The 6,075-nt window shown below is 44.8% G+C and overlaps 1 long non-coding RNA gene across 7 annotated transcripts in view; it reads right to left on the bottom strand.

Moving 5' to 3' along the window:
- Positions 1–6,075, bottom strand: part of LOC118146222 (uncharacterized) — an 86,833-nt gene that overhangs the window by 80,449 nt on the left and 309 nt on the right. The window lies entirely within an intron of this gene.

Genomic DNA, 6,075 nt, shown 5'->3' on the forward strand with positions numbered 1-6,075 from the left:
CAAGCCTTTTGAAATGTGACTTAAAGCCTCTCCCATCAAGTAACAGATTCTTGGTCAGTACAGTGACTCATTCCTGTAATCTCTCACTTTGGGAGGCTGAGGCAGGAGGACCACTTGAAGCCAGGAGTTTGGGACCAGCCTGGGTAACATAGTGAGACACCCCTACCCCCACCAGACTTCTATCAAAATTTAAAGTTAAAAACTAGCCAGGTATGGTGGTGTACATCTGTAGTCTCTGCTACTCAGAAGACTGGGCTGGGAGGATCACTTGAGCCCAGGACATTGAGGCTGCAGTGAGCTATGATCACACCAATCACATCACTATACTCCAGCCTGGGTGACAGAATGAGACCCTGACTCTAAAAAAAAAAAGAAAAGAAAAAAGATAGTGAATTATCATTCCTTACCTTTGGAATCTGACTAGTTTTGTGACTTCAGTCAATGGAATGCCACTGGATTCAGCCCACTGAAGTGATTTCTGCCGTTTATGGGTTAAGAGGCTTGCAGCTCCTCATCCCCCTCCTGGAATCCACTGTCCTGTTAACAAGCCCAGGCTGGCCTGCTGGCTGGTAGCTGACTACTACTCTAGCGGTCTCATTGCCCTAGCCAACAACTAGCTGACGCCGGACACTGGAATGAGGCTACCCTCACATGAGCAAGCCCCACCAAGATCAACAAAGCCTGACCCAGAGGAGCAAACTTCCCAGCAGATCCACAGACTTTTGTTTTAAACTGTTGAATTCTGGAATGGTTTGCTACATAGCATTTTTTGTGGTAACAGACAACTGATACAAGCACTTAGCCCAATGCCTGCTATGAAATGTATGCTCAATAAATATTTAAAGCACAAATGATTCAATAAATGAGAAAAAGAAACATGCACCTTATAGGTCATTTTTTTTTTTTTTTTTTTTTTTGAGACAAGGTCTCACTCTTGCCCAGGCTGGAATGCAGTACAGTGGTGTGATCATGGCTCCCTATGGCTGCAACCTCCCAGGCTCAAGCAATTCTCCCACCTCAGCCTCCTAAGAAGCTAGAACTACAGGCATGCACTGACACACCTGGACACTTTCTGTGATTTTTAGTAGAGACAAGGTCATTGTCCAGGCTGGTCTAGAACTCCTGAGCTCAAATGATCCTCTGCCTCAGCCTCCCAAAATGCTGGGATTACAAGCATGAGCCACCACTCCCAGCATTTCAAGCACATCGAGCACCATGCTTGACAAATATTTGTTGAATTAATGAGTAGAGAGTGACAGTTCCTATTTTGGGGGTGGGGGTGGGCAAGCAAGAACTTTTGTCAATTTAAGGACCTAAAAGAATGTCTCCTGGGGTGCGCTGGGGGAAGGTAGTGGTTTTGTAGTATTTAGTCTATAAAGGAGCTAATGTTTGAGGCTGTCTTGACCAGGAGCTTTGGCCTGGCTGTGGCCTAGATAGTGGCTCCACATGAGGACACAGAAAAGTGCTGATGGAAAAGGGTCTTACAACAGTAGCCAGAGGACCCAGCCCCAGCCATGAAGTTCTGGGCCTGACCTTGAGGTCGGCTTTATGCAGTTTCCAGAACCCTCTTCCATCCTTAGCTCTACTTCTCCAGGCATTGGCTACATTTCCAAAAATGTGGGTCCCATCTCCCTCTGAGTTTTCTGGAAAGCCAGTGAAAATGCAAAACCCTGGCTGGCCTGCTGGCTGGTAGCTGGGCCTGACTCAAGAACTACTGAATCAAAACATTCAGAAGCAGCACCCGAGAACGTGTATTTTAAGAATTTCCACATTGCCCGCAGGGGTCCTTGGACACAGAACCAGAAGGGTGACCTGAGCCATTGCCAGCTGGTGAGTAGGAGGTTGGAATAAATGAATTCTGGGACAGAGAAGAGAACAAGGAGTGTAGTTTGAGACATTTAACCGCCTTATCTAACCATCACTACCTCCTTGGGAGGTCGGTTATCATACTGTGAAAGGAAAATAAATCTCAAGAACCCCAAGTCATTAAGTCAAAGGGGAGAAGTCAAGCTGGGAACTACTTAGGGCCAACTTGCCTCCTGTTCTATTCCTTGAAAAGATGGCTAGTAAGATAAAAAAGCTACATACCTCCCTCACAATTTGTCCACAAGGGATTTTTGAAACGGCTAATCAGAAACTGAAAAGAATGAACCATTTTTTGCTTATCCACCCATGACCTGGAAGTCCCCTCCTGCTTCAAGTTGACCCACCTTTCCAGACCAAACAAATGTACATCTCACACATATTGATTAATGTCACATGTCTCCCTAAAATGCATAAAACTAAGCTGTGCCCCAATCATCTTAGTCACATGGCATTAGGACCTCCTGACGCTGTGTCACAGGAACATCCTTAAGTTTGGCAAAATGAACTCCCTAAATTGACTGAGACCAGTCTAAGATATTTACGGTTCACCATACCTATTTCATGGAGGTGATACAGAAGTTAAGAAGAAATCACTTAGGCAGATAGCCTTTTACCCTTGTAAAAGGCTGTTCTAGGCTTTTCTTTTTAATGAAAAGCAGCCCCAAATCATTTTCTAATGAAAATCAGTCTGTAAAGTTAAGCTGCAAACAGACAAGCAAGCTGGGAGCTTGCATGAATGCTGGCAGGAACTAAAGACTAGACATTTTCAAGATGGCAGCTCCATCTTCCCTTCTCTGCCAGCCACGTATAAGGAGCAAACAAGATGGGGCTGATCAACTAGAAAGTCCATTTGCATAATAAGATTAAGGCGGGGTGACTAGCCTTCTGTGCACATTATGTAAATGTCATACCTGATCAAACCAATCTATGAGCCCTATGTAAATCAGACACTGCCTCCTCAAACTGGACTATAAAAGTCACGCATTTGCTGCCAGCCAGTCTTTTCCACTCGGAGACCCCTTCCTCTAAAGAGTAAGCTGTTTTCTCTTTCTCTCCTCTTCTACCTATTAAACCTCCGCTCCTAAATTCCTCATGTGTGTCCATGTCCTAAATCTTCTTGGCTACAACATTGAACCCCAGGGCATGTACCCCAGACAACATAACCACCTCAGAGGTGGACACTGAGGCTCAGACAGAAAGGATCCTGGTCTGCCTGACTTCATGTCTCGAGCTTTTTGCTTGTACCCCAGGGAAACCCACTCAACAAAACACCTCGTATTTTGTTCTCGGTCTTCACACAAGGTCATTTTAGGCTAGGTAGCTCCCTGCTGAAGGTCACATGCTGAAATGAAATTGAAAGCAAAGAATAACTAAATGAGCAGCCCTCCACCTGGAAAATCCAGGTGGCATCAGTGGAAGAGCCAAGACGTGGGAGGTTTTCATGTCTATTTTTAAGCAATTGAACTAAATTAAATGTCTCTTTCACAGCCAGGCTAAATGTTGTTTGCAAGTTTGGAGCTTTGTTTATATGTATATATTTTAAATAAATTTGATAATTAAGTCACAAATGTTCTCAGCACACTTGGATATATTTAAATTACAGGCTTCTGATCAAATGGAGAAAAGTCACAAATATGGACCTAAATGATGCCTTTTTTGTTCAGTGCCTTTTGCAGCATTCAAATGGGTCTGTCAGCTTAATGGCCAATTCTAAGGCTGCTGGGAATGACAGGAGGTGGGGGGATTGGCAAAGAGACTACAGGAAGTAAAACCCCGTGGTGAAAAATTGCAGTTCTTTGAAGAAAGCATTTCATCTGCACTTGTAATTGATTTCATCAAGCCAGTTTTGAAAACACAAACAAGCTGGTAAACGGGGTGTTTGTCTCTGCCTGACTGGCAGCACTCTATACCCACCATGAACAGCCAGAACCCAGTTCCTGAGCATTGTAGCTTCCGGAATCAAGGGGTACCAGGGTCAAATCTCCTTTGGCCCTTGCTGTGGTGCTTGTGTGGGCAACTTGGAGGTTCTAATATCTGCCCAACTATAGTCTCTGTAGACTAACTGCCCATCCACTGTTAAAACAGCTTCAGACCTAGTAAAGAGTGGCTTTTGTTTGAAAGGATTAATGCAAGGGGCAGGAGGGTCTATTATAACATGGGGAGGGAGACTATTGCAAAAGAGAGCACACTATGACCACAAGGGTTAGGCCAAAAAGAGCTTTTCTTTTATAGGAAGGAGAAAACAAGGCTAGAAAGAACCCGGAAGTGGGGTGAAAGGGTGAAATGATGGGTTAGTAGATCAGAGAATATATGAACCCGAGGCCAGCCTATTCTGAGGAGGACTATCTACTGGCTCAGGCCCAGGGTGAGCCAAAGCTCAGGGGCCTAGAGGAAGGAGAGCATCTTAACCAAAGTGGCTAACAAGCATTTTATAACGATTGATCAGTGGGACAAGCAGTTCAGGTAATCACTTATAAGACAAAGAATGAGAACTTGGAGGGTCTGTGTCTTGTTTACCTGCTCTCACAAGTTAACAACAGGGGAGTGTCCTGGAGTCTTATTTGTTTTACAGGGGAGGGCCGATTCTCTGCAGTTAACTTTTTTCCAGAACACAAAAGGGTGACAGCAATTCCTTTTATGTTTACTCTTTCCCAGGGGTACAAGACTCAGGGAAAATTCAACATTATCACTCCTCAAGGTGAGGAAGGAGACCCAAGCATCTAGGATCACCTCCCCCTTGACTTCCACACTACATTCCAATAGAAGAAAAGGCTGGCCAACTGGTGCTCCTAAATCCCCTTACTATAGATAGCAGGCATAGCATGGGGGAATCTCTCCGGAAGGCATTGTTTTTACTTAAACAAGATCAAACCCCCACCCCACTCCTCCTCCATCGACCAAGACCCTTTCACATGTAATTTCTAAAACTGTAAACCCAAGACCCTTTCACATGTCATTTCTAAGGCTGTAAACCCAAGACCCTTTCATGTGTAATATCTAGAGTTGTAAGCCTATATAAAGGAAGAGCTTCTCTTTCTTAAAGGAGCTTGGCTGTTAGACAAACGTGTCACCTTGCTCCCAGCTGAAATAAATCACCTCTTCTCTCCTAGTTCGCTGTCCGAGAGGTCTGTTTCTCATGGCTGGTCCTGCTTCAAAGGGAAGTAACCTAGTGTAGCATATAACCATGAGGATTCTGGACCTGTGGCTGCTGGGTTGAAACACCAGTATCGCAATGAGCTTGGTGGGTTAGGAGAGCTTTCTGTGCTTTACTTGCTCCCTTCCTGTTATGGTTTGGCTATGTTGCCACCCAAATCTCATCTTGAATTGTAGCTCCCATAATCCCCACGTGTTGTGGAAGGACCCAGTGGGAGATAATTGAATGATGGAGGAGGTTTCCCCCATACGGTTCCCCTGGTAGTGAATAAGACTCATGAGATCTCATGGTTTTGTAAGGGTTTCCCTTTTGACTTGATTCTCATTGTCTCTTGTCTGCTGCCATTTAAGACATGCCTTTCGCCTTCCAGCATGATTGATTGTGAGGCCTCCCCAGCCATGTGAATCCATTAAACCTCTTTTTCTTTGTAAATTATTCAGTCTTGGGTATGTCTTTATCAGCAGTATGAAAGCAGACTAATACACTCCCTAAAATGGGGATGATCATGATCAATACAACAGCTACAATTTTAATATTTTTAAAGCACTTTAGCACAGTACCTAGAATCTGCTAATCTATGAACTTATCTTGAGCAAGCCTGTTTCCTACTCAGACCCCAACCAAGCCCAGTATGAGCATAACTTTCCACACCTCTGTGCAATGCTGCAAAAGGCCTGCACACCTGGAGCCCGTTGGAGAGTGTGCTCAAAAGATAAAAGTCTCAGTGTCCCCACACCACTCAGCATCAAAGCAAAGGTGGCAGAAGTGTGTGCCCCGGCCACTTCCTTCTCACTCGAACCGACTGTGGATGCAGCACTAGCTCGTGGGTCAACTGTGGATCTGACTTTCCAAAAGTACAAGTATGTGGCCACTTTAATCACTGAGCCTCACTTTACCTCTCTGTAAAACAGGGAGAACTAATAATCCTAGCTGCAGGAAATAAATGGTGAATGAGAAACAGCCTTGTACGAAATTGTTATCTGCGCAGAGGAAAAAGCGGGTGTCACTGGCGTTAGAACCCAGAGGGAACACCCCAGCCTTTCTCTGGCTTCACT

The sequence above is a fragment of the Callithrix jacchus genome, chromosome 12 (assembly GCF_049354715.1).
Source record: "Callithrix jacchus isolate 240 chromosome 12, calJac240_pri, whole genome shotgun sequence".
Classification (NCBI taxonomy): Eukaryota; Metazoa; Chordata; class Mammalia; order Primates; family Cebidae; genus Callithrix; species Callithrix jacchus.